At 32.1% G+C, this 20506-nt stretch overlaps 1 long non-coding RNA gene across 3 annotated transcripts; it reads right to left on the bottom strand.

Moving 5' to 3' along the window:
- Positions 1 to 6781: 6781 nt before the first annotated feature.
- On the bottom strand, positions 6782 to 11422 carry LOC111041365. Of its 3 annotated transcripts, XR_002605322.1 has the most exons (8): positions 10423 to 11422; positions 10074 to 10217; positions 9778 to 9978; positions 9403 to 9520; positions 9169 to 9290; positions 8926 to 9110; positions 8679 to 8868; positions 6782 to 7124 (listed from the first exon to the last, which is right to left on the bottom strand). It is a non-coding gene; the product is annotated as an uncharacterized LOC111041365 (long non-coding RNA). The 3 variants fall into 3 exon arrangements; XR_002605320.1 differs by lacking the exon at positions 6782 to 7124 and having other exon boundaries at positions 8261 to 8868; XR_002605321.1 differs by lacking the exon at positions 6782 to 7124 and having other exon boundaries at positions 8261 to 8868; positions 11128 to 11422.
- Positions 11423 to 20506: the final 9084 nt, after the last annotated feature.

Raw genomic sequence — 20506 nt, 5'->3', positions numbered from 1 at the left:
CGATGCGTTTATGGTCGAAAATTCAAAAGATATATTGCGCGCATTTACATTTATATACGAGACGAGTTTAAAATTCGAAAATTATGCAAAACCACACGTTCGATGTCACGTGCGTGCGTGCGTGCGTATGTAAAACGTCTGTGACCAGGCCGTTTGTTTATCGATTTCGTCAAATCGAAATATTCGAAAAATGTAAGATGTGTATAATGTTATGTACATATTGTATACGTTATGATAATATTACATGTATACACCGATAGGTATCCTCTCGTCGCGGAAACTGAAAGGAATGGACAAACCCGCAGCGGCGTCGTTTATACAAAACGATTCACCCAGCATGATCACCCAGTTTTTCTTCTACTGCAACGATGTGATTTTTGGAATTTCAAAATAAACTTAAGAGTTAAGACCATATTATGTTTTCAAATTGTTGAAATTTTACGTAAGTTGCCTACCGCTCATGAGGCGATTTTCTTAAGAATTTAAAAATATAATCTTTCAATAGGTACCTATATTTTAAAAATTCAGAATTCGGATAAATTCATTGTTTGATGTAAAAAAAAAATGGGGGTGAGCATGCTTGGTGAATCACACTGTATATGTAGTATGTACCCATAATAAAACACGGACGGCTGGATGGAATGTATTGTTTTTAGGTACGTGTATTTATGATGTATATACTATACCATTATTATTGTATTCATTATCGTTGATGGTACATATTATTACTGTTGTTTTAATATGATGTGTTTGTATGTGATCGGAAAACAAAACACGTCGACGGATCCGGTGATTTGTGACCTCGGAACCTTGGTAAACCGTAGGATTAGGTAATAATATTATACAATAATATGAAATATCATATAAATTACTCAGACGACGACGAAAAAAATTAAAGAGATATTTGATGTACCTACATGTATGGGCACGTATAATACTTCAATTTTCATTGTTATCATTGTGGCCTGGTAAAAAATTTGGCAGCCCTATTTTAAAACTGAAATGGCGCCCCTGCTATTACGTAACACTGTCTATATAGGGGTAGAGTGATGAACTTTCATGGGAGAGGAGAGCTTAGCCTATAATGTTTTTGATATCCATTGTTGTCCGCCACAAAACAAATAAAGCTTACGTCAAATAATTATTAAGCATTACGGTAGCCGGTAATAATAATAATATATTTTCGCCGACTGTACGAATTTTCGTCCAAGACAAGATCATCCCAGTTTATTTATAGCCATGCCTAATAACAAATGAAAAAACTATATCAATTAGTGAAAAAGTGGAAGTAGTGAGCGCATACACGGAGAATCGGTATTGGTATAATGTGAGCAGTAAACAAAGTGCATGTATATAAAAAGGAAGCGAGGCGAAAGCGCAGAAGTATATAATGATGCGGTTGCGCGGCGATTGAGCTCTACAATATCAACAGCATATACATATTATCATATATATAGCCATATATATATATATATATATATATATATAAAGGCAATTTTATATAATCGTAATGTTCATATAAATATATAATATCATATATAGGCGGTTCTAGGTGCCCGCGCGAGAGCGTTATAAATAACGACGGCGATCGCTGGCCAGAAAACAATGATCTCTGCAGCAGCAGCAACGCGCGCGCCGGATCGAAGAGATGGAAGAAAAAAAATCGGGTGAAAAAACTAGCGTAGGTACTTCTACACACACACACACACACACACACACACACACGTAGATAGGTACGAGTAATATATATAAGACGTATGTACACGACGACATCACGCACTCGCAATAATAACAATAATATATTATATTGTGCGACGATCGAGAAGCCGCTCGCGCGTGTTTGTGTGTGTGTGTGTGTGTGTGTGTGTGTGTGTGTGTGTGTGTGTGTGTGCAGGAGGATTGCATCAATTATATATAAACGTGCTTACGGTGTGCTGCAGGGTGCGTGCGTAAGTGCATGCTGGTCGTCGGCTGGCAATGACAAAAATGTGGACAAATAATGGCGCTCGGCGGCGGCGGAAACACCGTTTTTTTAGCTTCGTTTTTTAAAGCCCGTGACGGGTCCGTCGTCGGCGGAATGACGGACTGACACAACGACGATGCTGCGCGCTGCAGAGTGATGGAAGCGCCGCCCGACCGACTGCAAACGTCGTCGCCTGCAAGCCATTATACCTATATACAGGTACCTACCTATATATTCGTATTCGTATTATTCGTATTATTATTATTATTATTATTATATATATTTTATACACGATACATGCATATTATATAGAGGTACACTTGCCTCCATGCTCGTCACCACAGAATCAGCCGACCAGATAATAATAGTAATAATATATAACTGCTTCAGCGGCGCGAGAGAAGAATGTGTTCTTTTCCGCACCGTCCATCCTCGCGATCGAATCCCCGTGCGTATGCAATATAATATATTATCAGTGTAAGAGCTAGGGGCCCAATGGGACCATACTCCCGCTCCCAACTCGAAGGTATTTTTCCCGAACATGACAATGTAAACAACTTACAGATTTTATTAAAGAATCTCCTAGAAGAATGAACGTTTCAGATTAAACTTGCAGGGCACTATAATAATAATACGTGATACTATAACCTCATTAAGATAGAATATTTGTTTGTAAGAAATTAAGAATTGTTAATAATGTTATTCATTTCGGAAGAAAGCATTTAATAATATTATATACCTAATCATTACATTTTTTTTAAATAGTTGAACAATACAAATTAAATGTTTATAGTTTTTATCCCCCCTCCCTCCCCACATTTTTGAAATCCTGGCTACACCACTACTTAACTACACACAAACACAATGTATTTTAAAAATCAATAATCATCAAACCAAAGTTGAAAATTCATAAAATCGATAATTACTAGTTATTAATTTTTACCTTTCTAAAAAATAACTGTCATATATGATATATGCTTAGTCTTATAAATAATGATGTGTGAAAATTTCAAAGTAAATTTTTTAGCATCAGATATTTCAAATTGGTCTTATTAATCAAAGTGAAACGTACAATTTTTATGATTTTTTTTTTGGAAAAATTGCGTCAAGAAGTATCCAAAATTATTCTTTAACTTTTTTTAAAGTGTTTACTTTAAACATACTTATTCTTAAATTGCACAGTAAATTCATCTGAAACAATCTCCCCCTCACTCCACTGTTCAAAACTGTTGCTCTCAATATTATTACTTACAGTTCAAATACGTCCATGATGCATATTTAACAAAACACCAATCTTCGCGTTTAAAACTCATACATATCGACAAGTCTTAACTAGACGATTATACGTCAAACTAATATAAATTATATACCCACTTGACGGGACTGTGCATACATTACGACTACATATATATATATATATATATATATTATATATATATATACATATTTATATAGAACTATTATTTATTAGACAGTGAACATTCGAATTAACTCATGTCGATTTTTATTTTTCAAAAATTTAAAATTGATTTGAAATAATATAAATTAATGAACGGTGCTCGTTAAATTTTTTTTAAATATTGCAAGACATGTAGTTAGATTAATTTTCAAAAACATAATATATATTATAGTAACTTGCAGTAAATGCGTACTTCAAACTATATTATTATTTACGTGAGAACTTATACACTTCGAGACATTGCTCGAGTGCGGGGGGATAATAGCCATATATATACGCCTATATTATATATATATGCTGAGTAAAATATTGTGTAATATTTTAATCGTTATACGTATAATAACTAAATAACGTACTAATCATAATTTTATCGCGGTCGTTGCCGCTATAGTGTTCTGTTTCAGGATCATGTACAGGGTGATTTCAACAAGCATCCTATCTCTACTTTTTATTTTTTAATAGCTCATTATTTGTCGCTCAAATTTAGAAACTGTATGAGTGAGTACTTAAAAACACCATAGAAATGTTTAAATATTTAGATTTTGTACTCACTTAATTTTTACAAATCACAATATCCACGCTGTAAACTGATAAGCTACTGGGTTTTTTGAAAATGATCATGCAGTTTCCAGGTAATTAAGACTGATTAAACTTTATATACTAAGGACAATTGTCCTTAAGAGGACGTCGTACCCACATGTGTTGTTTCCGTCTTACACAAGTACGACCTACCAAATTCGACCACATTCGATAGTGCTGTTAGTTTTGATATTAGAGTGAATTGAAAAATAATACAATTTTAAAGCAAGTCATTATCTAGGGCCTCGCGTAAGCTTTTATTCATTTATTGATATTAGTTTTTTTAAGTAAGTTATGACCTTTTTGAAACTGTACATTTTAAAATTATAGTAATAATCTATTTATTTATTTTAATCCATAATAGCTCCCACATCGTATTGCCACGGCCGCCGACTATTTCATAATATATATTATACGATTATCCTTGATATACATTAAGTTTAATAGCTCGGCAACTATCGTTCAAATTTCAAGTTAAAATGCATTTAAAAAAATGCTTTAAAAACAATGAGCCATGAAAAAAGGGAGGTTGTTCTGATTTTAAAAACGAATTCTGCCACAGGACAACGCTTAAGTGTTGCAAATAAAGAAAAATGAGTGCGTCAGGCTTAGCATCATGACCGGCGATCACCCTATACATATCACTATACATAATATATTATACATTAATATAGGTAGGTTACCTATCGACGGTTTGAGATGAAAAACCGGCCACTCGTCGGCGAGTCGATCTCCTCCTCGATCATAATAATAATATTATACATACATCGTTTTGGAGACGTCGAACACACTCGCCGCGGCGTTAATTGTTTTTATTATTATTATTATTTCACTCCTCCGAAGATTGCAATCGCTCGTTCGTAATATTTTAATAGTCGTTAACGAAATCGGTACGAGCGTGTTACCTACCATCGTCGGCTATCTACGTAAAACGCATTTTATATTAATACATATCATATATATAGCAGTGCAGGTGCCCGCGCGCAACACATATAGGTATAGTATATATATATATACATCGGGCCAATTGTAATTATTTTAGTTAAATTAATCGAAAGCTTTAAATAAATTGTAAGCGATAGTACGCTTATATACATATATAGATGATCTGTATATTATACACACACTCACAAGCGCCGCGCTTATTATAATATACTAAAACGTATATCTGATCGATAATATTATTATTATTATTATACGCGTATATTATAGTATCGTAAATCGTATAATGTGTATGTATAGGTACAAAACAGCTGCGATGGTATTTATCAAAACGTTTCACACTTCCCACAGGATAGTTAATAATAATTATAATAATATAAAAGCGGCGTTGAGACAATGGTGATTACGTATATCGTGTGTGCGTGTGTGTGTCGGATAATAAAACAAGCGTACCTATGTATTTACTATATACCTATCCTACACCGGTACAACACCACCTGTGTGACGTGTAAGTACTGCAGCACCACAGATCGTCATCGCGGAGACGACCAACAGATTTTTTAATATCTTTTGATCTCATCGGAATAATAACAATAATTATAACAAGCTTAATATAGATGGTAGGTAATAATATCATGTACAATCAAACGACTTCCTGTATATTATATAATCTTAGCATGGATAACGAATAACGATAAACGCATACAACGACCAACGCGTATAGGTAATGCCTGTAGGCACAAAATATATGATAAACGATGACAGTATGACACGAATTGATGCTGCAGAATATAGAAAGAAGACCATATAGATAGGCACTGTCAAAGGAAGCCCATTGACAAGATAAAAAGTTATTATTTTTTTAGCTTTTGACTTCTAGTTGAGACTTTTAATAACTGAGAGGATTGATGGCGATCAGTTATTTTAGTTTTAACACACCAATATTTTGTCCATTATACTGATCGACCTCGTTATGCGATAATATTTTTGAAAACTGATTTGAATTCGCTATTATGTCTAATTGAAATCGATCAATCCTCCTTTCCCAATTTCTAAATATTCGGTTTGAATATTTTAAAACGTGGGGACTTTTGATCGTCAATTATTCAGAAATCTTAAAACGTGGACTACTGATCAACCTCAATGTACATAATCGACATTATAATATGAAATCATTAGGTCGATCATAATAGGGGTACATAATATATTCAAATATTCAATATTGTTTACCTACCTAATACCTTTAAGGATATATTTCTATACACTACCTATATATGATTAACCAGTTCACGGAAGCGATTCATAGTATATAGGTACTGTACTATGGGAAATATATCCGTAAAGGTTGGTTAACAATATTGAATATTTGAAAATTTGTATTATCTCCAAGTATCTCTAAATGCATTATGCATATATATATAAAAGCAACTGAAGTAGATTTGGACATTATTGTATACTGACGAGTAAACGCCAAACTCGTTAAATTAACATTTGTACCTATTATTTCATTTTACTATATTCATAGACGGTTCTGAAAAATGTTCGATTTCAATCGAACTATAAAAAAATTAAGCCGCCTCCAAGGGCATCAGAAATACAATAAACAACCGAATGCTAACAAAACCGTAGAAAATGTAAGTACGTACCCAGCTGCCAATCCATATTGTGTCCCATCCAGTTAATTAATTATTGTAATTATATATTTAAATTAGTATTAAACGCAAATCGTAACTAATATTTACATTTATGTATATATTCACAATTAACACTTTTTTAGTTATTTAGACACGTTTTTACTTTTTTTATTTTATTTAGACACGTTTTTACCACCAAATTTATGTGGTTATTTCAGTTTAATAAATATAGCCAACCACAGCGTAGTAATTTTTGTGAAACATAATACCTGCACTTTGTTCTATTTCACCTCACGATCTATTCGGTTTTCACGGGGGATACAGCTTCACAGGTCCTCCGGAATTCGTTGTTCGCAGGCTATCCTATTGTGGTCGAAAAGGGCAAATTTAGTTTTCCGTAATCGCTGTCAATCAGCATTCTTGTTTTTATTTTTTTTTTCAAACAAGGCAGTAATACCTGATTTGCTCCAAGTCAAATCAAATTTTTAATGAAAATTCGTAAATATCTCGTTGCTTAACCACAATATTATGCAAGATCATTAGTTCACTATCAGACAAAAATAGTATCAGAATAAACAAAATAAAATCCAACTATAACATATCATTGTTTAAATTAATTTTTCATTTAAGACGACATATATTTTGTAAGAATATTATACAAATTGCTGTGTTAAGTAATAGCTTAACTCCTAATAAAAGAGATTTTATTTTTATATACAAGTTTTTTTTAAAGTTATTATTCTTAAATGCTGGTACTTATTATAACATATTTGACACCCACATTCAGATACTTCAACTTTAAGATGACAACCACTCATATGTTTTTTCCATGGTATGCCACTAAAATAATTAAAGTTACAAAAATTTCAATGTTTTGAAATTGAATTTAGAAAAAAATTTATGATTTACTAAACATAAACCAATAAAACAATAGTTGGACATACAGATTTAAAGATACATTCACTATTTCAGCTAAATATTATGATGTTATCATTTGCGTTTATTGACATTATTATATTTTTTACAAATTTTAGCAAGATTTCTATATTTCGGCACAAACAGCTATGTATTTATCAAAATAACTATATTTTTATAGGCAGGTGATTTTTATAAGCATGCTCATCATATTTTTATCGTTAAATTATATAGGTATTAAAATTCAGATTTTTGGAATTTTTAAATACACTTGAAGACCATTTTTAGAATCATTGACATTTTTTGTACCACTTAAAAAAGATTCTGCGACAATAAAAAACATTAGTTTTTTAAATAGGAAACTCCCTTTTCATTTTTAATGATTGCCCGCATTTTTTTGAGAATTTTTATGTACTTAAATCAAAAGTCAAGATAATTGTATTTGAGTAATGTAACTTTGTGTGTTAAGGATAAAATGTCTACGGTAATGGGTTAAGTATATTTGGGTTATAATATTTGAAAAAGTTAGAAATTAATATTGATTAATCAATATAACAATTTGTAAAAATGATCTAAGTACAATGAATACTACATCTAATATTACATAAAGTTTATATTTTTATAGAACCATTTTATATATTATTATCTTCAAGACAAACATTTTATTAACTCAGAAACTAATCAATAGCATTTTGATTTAAATACATCAACATTTTCAAAAAAATAATCAGGTAAATAATTTTCTCATTTAAAAAATAGAAGTTTGTATCGCCACAGAATGCTGTGTACATATCAGAAACATGAATGAATGTACTATTAGAGGGTAAAATGGAAGTGAGCATCCTTTTTTTTTTTTTTTTCGTTTGAACCGACAACAGAGGAGGATCTGTGTGAACACTACTACTCCTCTGCTGCTAGTGAGCATCCTTAAAAAATCATCTTGTACATATCCAATTATATCCATTAATACACATTTCAAAAGTATATGCTTGCAAGACCACGATTAAGAAATATTATAAGCATGCTTTATCAGAATGAAATCATTAAAGTTAATATATATATTACATACATTTTAACTGTGAATAGAATATATATTAATATTATTGTAACCATATCTTCACTTTGCCTACCCGAAATCGTCATTTTGTTCATATGGAAAAAAAAGTGAGTCGTTATATATACATACATTAAACTCAATTTTTAAGTAATTACATTTCTTGAGTCATCAATTCCAACGAAAATATACAGGATTTTGAGGGTGGATTGTTCATCATATTACGAGTATAGTGTCAATGAAACTGTCAGAAAACGTAAACTTTTTGATCGTATTCAAAATGTTAATTCCCAGCTGCGCCACCACACCAGTCATCTAAAAACTATAATCTAGTTATTAGAAAAACAAAAACCATATTCATTAGAAAAAAATCACTAACCTCTTGTTTCTTAAATCAATGTAAAATGTTGAATACTAGTAGACCTCAAAACGCAGGTGATTGTTTTGGTTTAATAGGTACTTCAATTAATTTTCTTAATACCACAGACCAGAAAATATATTATTTTTAATATTATTATACCCGTAATTCTGATTTGCTGGATCCAAAATAAGCATTATGTCCATCTAGAAAAAAAATTGAGTCATTATGCACATTCGTTAAAATCAATTTTTAAGTACTTACATTTCTTAAGTGATCAATGCCCACAAAGATATGCAGGATTTTGAAGCTAGATTGTTTATCATATTGACTGAGGGTGTCATAATATTAATGTATTATGTTAAAATGTGCTTAAGACAACTTGCCTACCAAGAAAATAGAAAACAGAAGAAGGCAGAAATTAAAATATTGCCAAATTTTGTAAGACTTAACAAAAATGTATGTTATAAAACTGATTAAAAAAGTAAAAAATTATACCCAACAGTAATTATTGTAATCTTCTTCTTCAGTAAAACCGTAGAAGACCTTTAAGGTATGCATCTGATCTACTCGGCAATTTGTTGACACAGTAGTAAATAGGCATCCAATCATGCGCCTAAAATAGTACAAAATATATACACTTAATTTTTTTTACTCACAATTTTCAATGAAACAAATATTTTTTTGTAGGGTTGTAAAATAAATTTCAAGCTTACTTAGCAATAAATAATAGCTTAAAAAAAAAAACACATGAAAATGGAACAACATCCGGGTCTGTAACTTCATATGCTTTATGTCTATATGTATATGTCTATATTATATACTATATTTAGTTCTGTAATTTGTATTTGTGATTTTAAATTTTAACCTAACCTTAAATAGTATAACTGGCAGCCCTCAATTTTACAGCAACAACATTTGAAGCATATCTGAAAAATTAAGCGGAACACTGATAAGGTAGAGTTGAGTACCTCATCTTCTAAGACCATGGTGTAAGTGTAAGATGTCAATGAAAATTTCTGTAAACGGAAACTTCTTGATAAAACTGATTCAAAATTTAAATGCCCAGCAGCACTACCACACATAAACAGAAAGAATTCAATCAATATGCAAATATGAAATTATCAACTATTTTCTTGAAAACTAATCAAAATAATGAAATTATTTACCTTTTCTACCGGAACCATTAAATCAATCCAGTTTATTATTGCACATTTTATGTAAATTGGAACCACTGTATCAGTATAATATTTGTAATGGTAAAGATCGAACGTAATCGATTGAAAATCAACATTTCAACCAGATGAGTAAATCTATAAGAATATAAAATTATAAAACAAGATTATTGTTCAATTAATGTATTATTATAAAATACGTTCATGAAAAATAATAATTGTAAGATTTATGGATGATCATTGATCACCAGTGGCACATGCAACTTTGGTCTGCTGCATAATAATTAATAATATTAATAATAGTTTACAGGAGTTAACATTACATTATTATACAATCACTAACCTCAGGAGTAGGCCGGTTACTATTTCAAATCAAGAATCTATGGCTGGAAAACAAAGTATCAAAACCAATGATAGGAGTCGGGAGTTGTATAAAAAAATAATTAACTTATGGAGAAATTATTTATAAAAATCACTTTTATTTTGAAGGCTGGCTTCATTATACGTATAATCAAAGTATTGATGTATTGTTAACTTAATACTTTAAATTTTGCAGTTAGTAATTTTGTTTTATTTGACTGTAATTGTTAAGTTCTCAATTGAGTATATACCACCTACTTAATGGCTTCTATAAAAAATTTTTTTTAATAAATTAGCTAGAAGTTAAAATTTTCTTAATTTAACTTTCAAGCCTACATTTTTTAAATTTGTTTTTCTGTATGCGGTTATATGTTATTCTACCGGTTCTATGTTTAAAATGTTTAGATTATGATTTATGATTTAACAGTGAAATGAACCCGTGAAGAAAAAATGAGAAATACATTTGTTTTAATATACTGAAGGTTGGTAATCATAATTTACGATTTATAATCATTATATCGTGTAAATAATTGTATATATATATACATATTATAACACTATGAATTGCGTCGAGAATTATTAATAGATTTTTATTGCTACACATTATTACGATCATTGCTTTTTATCAGTCGCTAAGGTCGTATCGACGAAATTGATAATATGTGGTTAGCAGGATTTAGTCAAATACCAATAGAAGATTTAACGATAGTTTCGTGATCAATAACTTGTGTCTCTCCCTGAGGAAGGTCGCCGCCAACCAGAATCTCCATCTGTCGTACGAGTGCGTTTTCTCTACAACGTCTGGAAGAGGCGTCCAGCGCAAAATAAGCTGAACGGATCTATTTTGTCAAGGCCAACTACCGTACGACCCGAACATAGGCCAGGACATAGAAGTCGCGACAGCGCAGCCATCCTGTTCCAGTGTCAGTCGGCGGGGAAACCGCACAGATCGCGATCGACAAACGACTGATGGGTAATTATTGATAGATCGATTCTGGTGAAATTCACACTATTATCGTAGCGATAAGGAAACGAGATTGACGACGCGCGGACCAATGGGATTGCGTTCCGCGAAAAATTCTGTGCCCCGATTAAACGACAAACGTATTTAAAATTAACGGGAAAACCCGGTAACGAAAACTTTTCGACTATTTATAAATAATATTATTATCAAAACCGATCGTGTTGCCAATGATGACGATATTATTATTTATTCCTATAATTAGATTTTATTTCCAAATAATTTTCTTGAAGTACACCCAACGATAATGTCTCATTATATTTTAATGACCATCAAGTAAATAATATAATAATACGGTCTCGTAATACTCAAATATTAATACCATAATAGGAAAATATTTTCCCGTCATTATTTGGAAGAAATACAAAATTATATTCTTCATTTCTGCTCATCAAACTGTTGAGTTGTATTTAAACCGATATACGCCACTCGGAGTTTCTGCGATTATTCATTATTATTGTCATACTATTTTAGACGAGTGAGGCTTAAAAACAAAACCACTACTGGCTAGTATTTCACCGTTCATCAGACTCATCACTCATCACAGTGTGGCGAAACCATTTAACCATATAAATATAAATAAATGTCTTCGTAGTCGTCTCACGAGCACAGTCCATTTATTCATATATATAAGGGCGGAGCTGTACTGATCAGAATAAAAATTTTCGCACTCAACGTATTCAAGTAAATCCGCCAAATGCCGCCGTTTCTAGCTATGCGCAATACAAAGCAAACACGTACGAGATCGATCTCAATTTTAGTCAGTGTCAACACATCTCTTATTCCGTCTTATAATATCGAATTTAGTATTTTTCGTACGTCATACGTGTTCATTCTTCAGTGGTGAAAATTACAAACTTTCAAATTTATACCTAAAAACAAATCATACTTTAAACTGACAAAAATAATTGATTAAAAATGATTATAATACGGTTTTGTGTGTAAGACGAAATAGGTAAAAATTGCATACAATCTACATCCAACTCTAAATTTATATAAATATTTTTAATATTTTTATTTGGTATAACTGTATTATGCGCATAGTAAATAAGCGAAAAAAAAGCTGTAGTATACTAACGCCGGGTTGCATGAACAATCACTAAACACTTAATCAACAGTGAGCTAAATCGGCCTATAACAGGTCCATTAATAATACATTTGTCATGGGACTCGACCTAGTACGGCTGGAACTGTTGTAAATGTGAGAAACTATTTTGAATTAAATGCACACCTATATAGAAGAATGATCATAAAAAAAAATATAAATATTACATATTTTCGGGTTTCTTTGGTTGTAGTGAAAATAAAATCAGAAATAAGGTACACCATTTGTTTGGAATCGGACAATAATCTTTGTCAAAGGCCGATAGCCTTAATTGCTGCCTTTATGCATTGGCTTCCGGGGCGTTGGTAAATTTGGAGAATAATTCGGAGGAACAACTGGGATGAAACAGTATAAACTGCACTCCCCCCAGGTGGCGCCCCTGTAATTAATAATGCACGTGTGCATATATTTGTAAACAAACAACGAGTATTATTTTGCGCATCGGAGTGCAACAAACAAAAATATTATATTATTATCCACATCAGACATCAGTACAACACTATAACGATACGTGAATCTAAAGATAATAATATTTATTGGGAAGTATCTACTCGTTTTCGGGCGGCCTTTTGATGAAGTTTGAAAGCGATACAATTCTATACACCTAAGTTACAACATAGTCCATAGAACAATGTCATAACGAATTTCGGTCTTCTGGGAAAACACAACGTGGCAATAAAATATTCTACGATCGATAACAAATAACAACTTACCAATAATTAAATAATTTAAAGTAAGTAGTTACTATGTTACGACTGTTTCGGACCAATTCCGTAATAATTCCGAGTAATACATTATAATTTAATAACCTCGTACTTTAAAATATTTACAATTTTTTGGTATAATTGGGTATTTATATGTATAATATTCTAATAATTCTTAGATTACGACTATTACAACAAGTCGCATAAAGTCGAATTTTATAAATCCATGTTGGATAGTATTATGATATTGAATTGTTTAGTTAATATTAAAACACTTAACAGACCATTAATTAAATTAGTGCGAAAACAGAAATTGTTTTCTTATTTCGGCGAGCACTTGGTTTTTGCTAGAAATATTTCAAGGGGCGCCAAGTCCCTCTAGACTCCCATAGTTTGGGCCATGACCTATTGGTGTAACTCGTATGCTCATTACTCATTTTATAATTTCGAGTGTCGACCGATCGATATAATATTGCCATTTTACATAATCTGCAAATGCTTATGAATTAAATTTATAAATTATAATATGTTTTAAGTAATATGGATATTATAATATATAGTGCGAGGCCAACTAGACTGATTTAAATCGCGTGTAATACTTCAGTTATTTTATTGATACAGTTATGAATAATACCTACTAAATAATAATACTTGTATTTTATTTTAAAATTAATTTTTCCTGAATAATTGACCAACTGACAACCTGTACAGCCCTAAATACATCTCTGTAAATAATGTATTTCTACCCGGACGCATTACAGTTATGTTCCTTAGACCCAAATGTACATCTAATTGAGTAAAAAAAAACCCCTTCCCATTTTGTAGACTTCGAACTTTCAGTACACTATGTTTGCCAAACAATTGTATAGTTGTGGAGATAAAAATATGCCAAAACAATTATTAATATTAATATCAAATATTGAATTATTATATTGTATTTATTCATATTTCTATGAAAATAGTTATCTCATCCCACACTGTACTTGTTTTTTATAAGCCGATAGTAATAAATTACATGGACAAGATAACAACAGGAAAATCCAATATCAACTATTTAAGTAGTTGTTTTATCTGACCCAATTATGTGTATAAAATATAAATTTAAAATTTACGGACGAAATTTGGTCAAAAATATTATAATAATTCCAAATCTGGAACTGAACAGTAGAAGTGTATAACACCCTTGTACACAGTACTGCACAAATCATAACAATATTATATTTTAGTAGACAAGTACATAATAAACACCAGTGCATGTACACTGTTGTACTGTATACTGAATAGCATATATCATAGTATTATATTACAATTTATAGTAAGCAATATAAATGTATCAAATTATTTAAATGTATATAATTGTAATATTATTTATTGTTTACTGTTTACGTATTATTTTCTAACGATTATGAAAACAAATATTTTCTCACACATTTCATTGGTCGTACCGACAGTTTTTTTACAAGTCTCCGGAAATCAAAAGTGCCATGTTGTCATGCTTGAAATGAAAAAAAGTTATCTTTGCGCTCAACATAGTACCGTCGTATTCGAATGTCGATGCGCTGAGTGGCAATGTTTGACACTTTGACCGATGGTTTGCAGCAAAATAGGTACTATGCGACGTCGCGACCTTGACAACGTTAGGTTAGGCTGTCAAGTGCTGTTGATGTTATAATATTTATTTATTTATTGTATGTATGTAATTAACGGTCCACGGGCAAAGCCCAATGGTAAAATGTATGACATATTAAAAAACACATAAAATAGTGACATTGAGAAAATTAATAGGGTAGATTACGCGAATACGCGATTTAAAAAAGCTGGGTATAATAAACAAAATGAAAGACCGACAGTGATATTATAAAGTATGATGTTTTCTCTTTTTACCAATAAAATTAAAAATGCATTACTCATCAGACACAGATCATCATAATACCGTCATTACAGTCTTACAGCGAAACTATTTTATCAAATTAAATGTGTGACAAATGATGAATACAATATAACAATATTAGAAGGATCTTTAGGAAATCGTCTTATTTTTACGCGATCAATCTACAAAGGTGCGTGTGATTATGAGATTTTATTATGTTCGATTCCGAGTATAATGTCGACCTCGTTTATACATGCGAACACGCCTAACCGAGGGTCAAATTCAGTCATAAAATATATCGCACAATTCTAAAAATAATCCCTGTCCCAAGACTTAGGTGGATTAATCCCCCCCCCTGCCACCCAAGAGTTTAGACCTAGTTGCTCCACTGAATTCTTCACACGAATTGTAATATTAAAATACAGTAATATTATGTATTAGGTAAAGGGCGCGGGCGAGTGGACCTGTAACCGCTGTGTAACCATCAGTAACCACTATATTATATAATGTGGAGCTCGCCGGACTCGCGTGCATGACACATGCTATGCACAGTATAATAATATTGTTATTACTATATTATCATCGTCCTTACCGCGCGATATACATACATATTCATGAACAGATGTTTACGCACACACACTTCAGAACGTTAATATATTACTATACTACTCCTACTGATACTTTATTATAATAATAATTCGTGTATATTATACGCCACACTACCCTCCCCGACATCCACTATATTATATCCCGAAGCACGACGTTTCCTGCGCACACTAATTATAACGCCGGTCCGCGTCAACGTCGACGTCGTATAATAGTAATATATATTATATAAGTAACCAAAATATAGTATATGGAACGTACCTAGTTAAGCGTATTAATACAATTACGAAAACAACATATTTTTCAAAGTTAAACGAACGACTAGCTCGCGTGTACCCATACAACGAACAAACGCCACCCACCCCCATCCCCCATCCCCCATCCCACATCTCCCAACCTCATCGACGACGAGGCCGCGGGCCTAGGAAGTCGACCTAATGGTCGCTCGCCTGCAGAGTGCCCGTCGTATACTAGCTATATAATGTGTGGCGCGCACACCTAGCAACCCCCGGGGGGCCAGAGTCGCTAGCGGAGAAACGGTCATCGGTGACTATATAGGGTGGAACTGGGTGGGCGTGTGAGTGCAATAATAGCGTAATGATTATTATTCAAGTCGATGCGTTTGCGGTGTATACTGCAAGTAAATCGATTGGTGGTCATAGGTTCGCCATAATTTGTTTATAAATAAGCTGCGTAATACTGCAGCGGCGAGACATTCCAGACAATTATGCACATATATATTGTAAGGCCTGGTTTTGCGAGCTGTGCAGCCGTGGCACATTTAAACCACCCCGTGGGTCAATCGGAAAAAAAATTATTGAGGATTTATTGTTGATAGTTAAATATTTCGTGGGTAGCTGGAAATTGGAATTATTCACCGAGTTGGCGGGTTGGTTGTTTTGTAACAAAATATCACACATTTAACACCGAAAAAACATTTTTCACACCCACCAACGGCCTTCACCAAGCCGACCAAGTGCGAATCGCGAATATATTAGGACATCATTTTCAGGGGTGGTCGGCTTTACTAGCAGGAGTGTCTTACGATGTGACTAAGGCATCAACCAAAACGGCAAAATGGATCATCCTACAACTTTTAAATATAAATTGAAATATTTTGAAGTTTTCACTGTGTGTCGTTATGCTGTAGCCGATAGCTTTGTTTGATAATACACCTATGTCAACCGCTAAACATTTAACAATATTACTTTCGAATCTATTTTAAAATGAGTAATGGTCTACGATATATATATATGATTCCAATAACAAATCCTGATTTTATAATAAATATTAATCACTTTTTTCCGTCCAACTAGCTGAATTTCAGCTACTTAATTTAGATTCGTCTTGGAGCGTATAACGCACCCTGTACACGCTCTGCTGCGGCTATACGAATCGGATGTCATATAGTTGTTATTCGGTGGCAAACCTGTGGCTGGAGGGTGTAAAACATTTTTTTAAAGGATAATAATATAATAAATTAGACGCGTGTAAGACCGTCGACCTGCGGCGGCGGATGTCTCAATATTTTATTATAATACACATTACACACATGTACAGGCACAAGCCCTCACTTGTTCCGGATGTGTAAGTCGATTATCGGAAAAAAAGTGTTTTTACGCGTTCGCAACTACACTCGTATTTTATCATTTATTTATTTATAAATTATTATTTTAATCAAACTTTTTATCTTAGGTTTATTTAATTATTCTTTTAACGACAATCCGTATAATCAGGTGTTTTTAATTAGGTGTGATCCGAATGCAGAATACGATTTCTAACAATGTTGATACAATATAATTTACGAATATCGAACCAAGCACCTATAGTACAGTGCTCATCAGTAATCCAACAATTATCATAATTGAATACTAAATTAGCATATGAAAGTTTTTTGGTAAAAACAAATTGTTTCCGCTTCCAACCAGTGTAGTTATGTACTCGTGTAGATCTATATATTATAATATGTTGTGTATACTCACTATTATACTGTGTTCCATATTTCGATAACTATTATAATACACTATAATTAATAACTTAAACAAACATTATTGACACGCTCCGCGGGCTCCAGTGGCCCACTCACCGACGACCGAAGGATGTGTCCGGTTTTTTCTTTTTAAGCGATTCCGTTATAATTAATATTGTGGTACACGCGTGACTCCGAAATCAGTAAGACCCGCTGAGGTTTACTTATTCAAATTTTTTTTTAACAGGCTAATTTTCTAATTAAAGTCCGAACTTATCAGTCCACGTCGTGCACCTCTGTATAATAATGTAGGTAGTGAGAGTTCAAGTAAACTATATACATAATTATACAAAATAAGAAATATCGCTTTTCTAAAATAAACTTATTAATATGTAGCGCGTAGGTAAGTTAAATTGCGTTTTTATACCTTGATCGTATTTAAATGATTTGAGTAGGTATCATACAGAACGGATGAGAATGATAGCTGTTCGTCAAATAAAAATATAGGTAATTCGTGAGAAAATGTCATCAGCCACAGCCCACAAGACGTTAAGCACGCAAGTGGTTGTTTTCTTATTAATTACTAAATAATACATATTTATGACATTTTAATAGTGCTGAAATATTATGATTGTTCTGATAACGGTGTTACATTTTTGTACCTGAGAAGACAATGCAGGACATATTATTTTAGTCATGGAAAAACGATTTCACACTTTTTTGTTTAAAATATGAGAAAAACCCGACTTGGACCATTAAAATATTTAAAATGTATTTAAGCTAACTGCTGGACTTAAACAGTATAATATAAAAAAAAATAGTGCAGACTACAGCGTCGGAATGAGAGAGATAAGTGACGAATTCGGCAGAAAACTCACCAGACAGGTCAATATAATAATTTTATTTATTATTTTGTTTTTTTATTGAATAAAAAAGCTTCAACAGCTGTAGGTCCTTAGCCTACAACATTATTTTTACACGTTTTACATTTATTTAACCAATACGGTTATTTGCTTAGTTAAAGCACAGTGTTTACATTGTGTATTTATTCTTGATGTTATTTACATGTTTACATAGTTACCTTATATCTTGTTTTAAATATTGGTATCAATACCGATGGTTTTGAAAAAAGTTGTAGATTGAATGAATGTTGTGTCCCCGAGTGCTTCTTCCGTAGTTTAAGGATGTTTGAGGATGCGGTTCTTGCAGAGGCGAATCACTGTGCAATCTAGGACTAATAATATATGTGTTTTACTGTGAGGAGTTCGTCAAATTGGCTGCAGCAAGGGAAAATCAACATTGTCTTATTATATACATTATGTAGTACGAGTGAGGTTGGTGTGTCCAATTCTGGATCTCGTGGTGATTATGTCTGAGCGTCTAGAGGTATTATTTGTTTATTTGATTTTTTATTTCTTTGAGCTTATTAGTGATTACTAATTAGTATGCATCCCATCATGTTTGCTACATCTTGCAGATGACGTGTATATTTATATTTTTTTCTTACTACGAGAAAGCAGTAATGGTTATCCATTCTATATAATATTATTATCATACAATTACAATCATTAGTGATGTAAGTGGGAAATTTCCATATTAGAAAAAAAATTTATCATTTTTTATCATTTAAAATGTATTTACATTAATTTTGTTGTAATATGCTGCGAATGCCATACAAATATTATCATTACCTTATTTCTCCATATGTTAATTAGGTTTAGAAATAAAATGAAATGTTCTCAGTATATTGTTGTTAATGTTATGAAGTAAGCTTTAAAATTCAATGAATATTTCTAATTTTATACATCACAAGTAAAAAAGTAAGCTCTATTAAAAAATAAAATTTAATTCAGAAATAATTTCTCCTTAGAAACGTCTTCAATATTGAATTTCTGTAATTTTACATCAATATGCATCATACACGCGTATTCGTGTATGTAGTATGTTAGGATAAGTGTTATATACGTTGGTTATAGTCCATATAGGAAACCCACTTACCACTGTATATATATATAAATATATATATATATATTGCTACCTCCATTATACAAGGTCTATATACATGCCATCAGAAACGGATAGACCGAGAACACGCTACCGAATTTCGCTGACCTTTCGTGTTCGAATTAATATTAATGAGCTTTGCCGTGGCTTTGCGGGGCTGTGTATATACCTTGCTTACCTATATTATATATGTAGGTATAGGGTGAAACACCAAGCACGCTCAACCCTCTTTTATCCTATTTAATAATGCATTTATTCTGATTTTTGGAACCTTTGAGTAGGTACACGACCACATTTTAAAACACAACTTTGATTATTTATACCATATCCTGTGTTAAAATAATTTTTTTTTTTCAAACGAAAACCTTTTTACCGTAAATTGTGTCAATCAGATGATTTTCCTGAACAATTTGACGCATCTAAATCGAAATCCGATCGAGTAGTTTTCGAGATATTAAACTGTCTGTAGCTGCAAAGTACAATATTTTAGAGCATAACAATGATTTTAATAAAATAGTTTTAATATGTAATTTAGTATTTGTTATTTACTCCTACACTAGGGGTAATTTGTTCAAATTATAAATAATATTAAAATGAATTTATGAGAATTACTGCAAATTATTATGGTGCCACTACCCAGGTACTTTATGGTTAAAAGCTCAGAGTATAGGTACGTCTTGTTTAAATTCATACAATGTATACATCAACGTATTCAAAATAATTGTCTCCTCGACAGTTTATAATAAAAAACCTCGAAAAATAACGGTGGTTCGACCCTCTTTAAAAAA

Source organism: Myzus persicae, unplaced genomic scaffold, assembly GCF_001856785.1.
Source record: "Myzus persicae strain clone G006 unplaced genomic scaffold, MPER_G0061.0, whole genome shotgun sequence".
In the NCBI taxonomy this organism is placed as follows: domain Eukaryota; kingdom Metazoa; phylum Arthropoda; class Insecta; order Hemiptera; family Aphididae; genus Myzus; species Myzus persicae.
The sequence above is the reverse complement of the archived record's forward strand: the minus strand, read 5'-3'. Positions and strand labels throughout refer to the sequence as shown.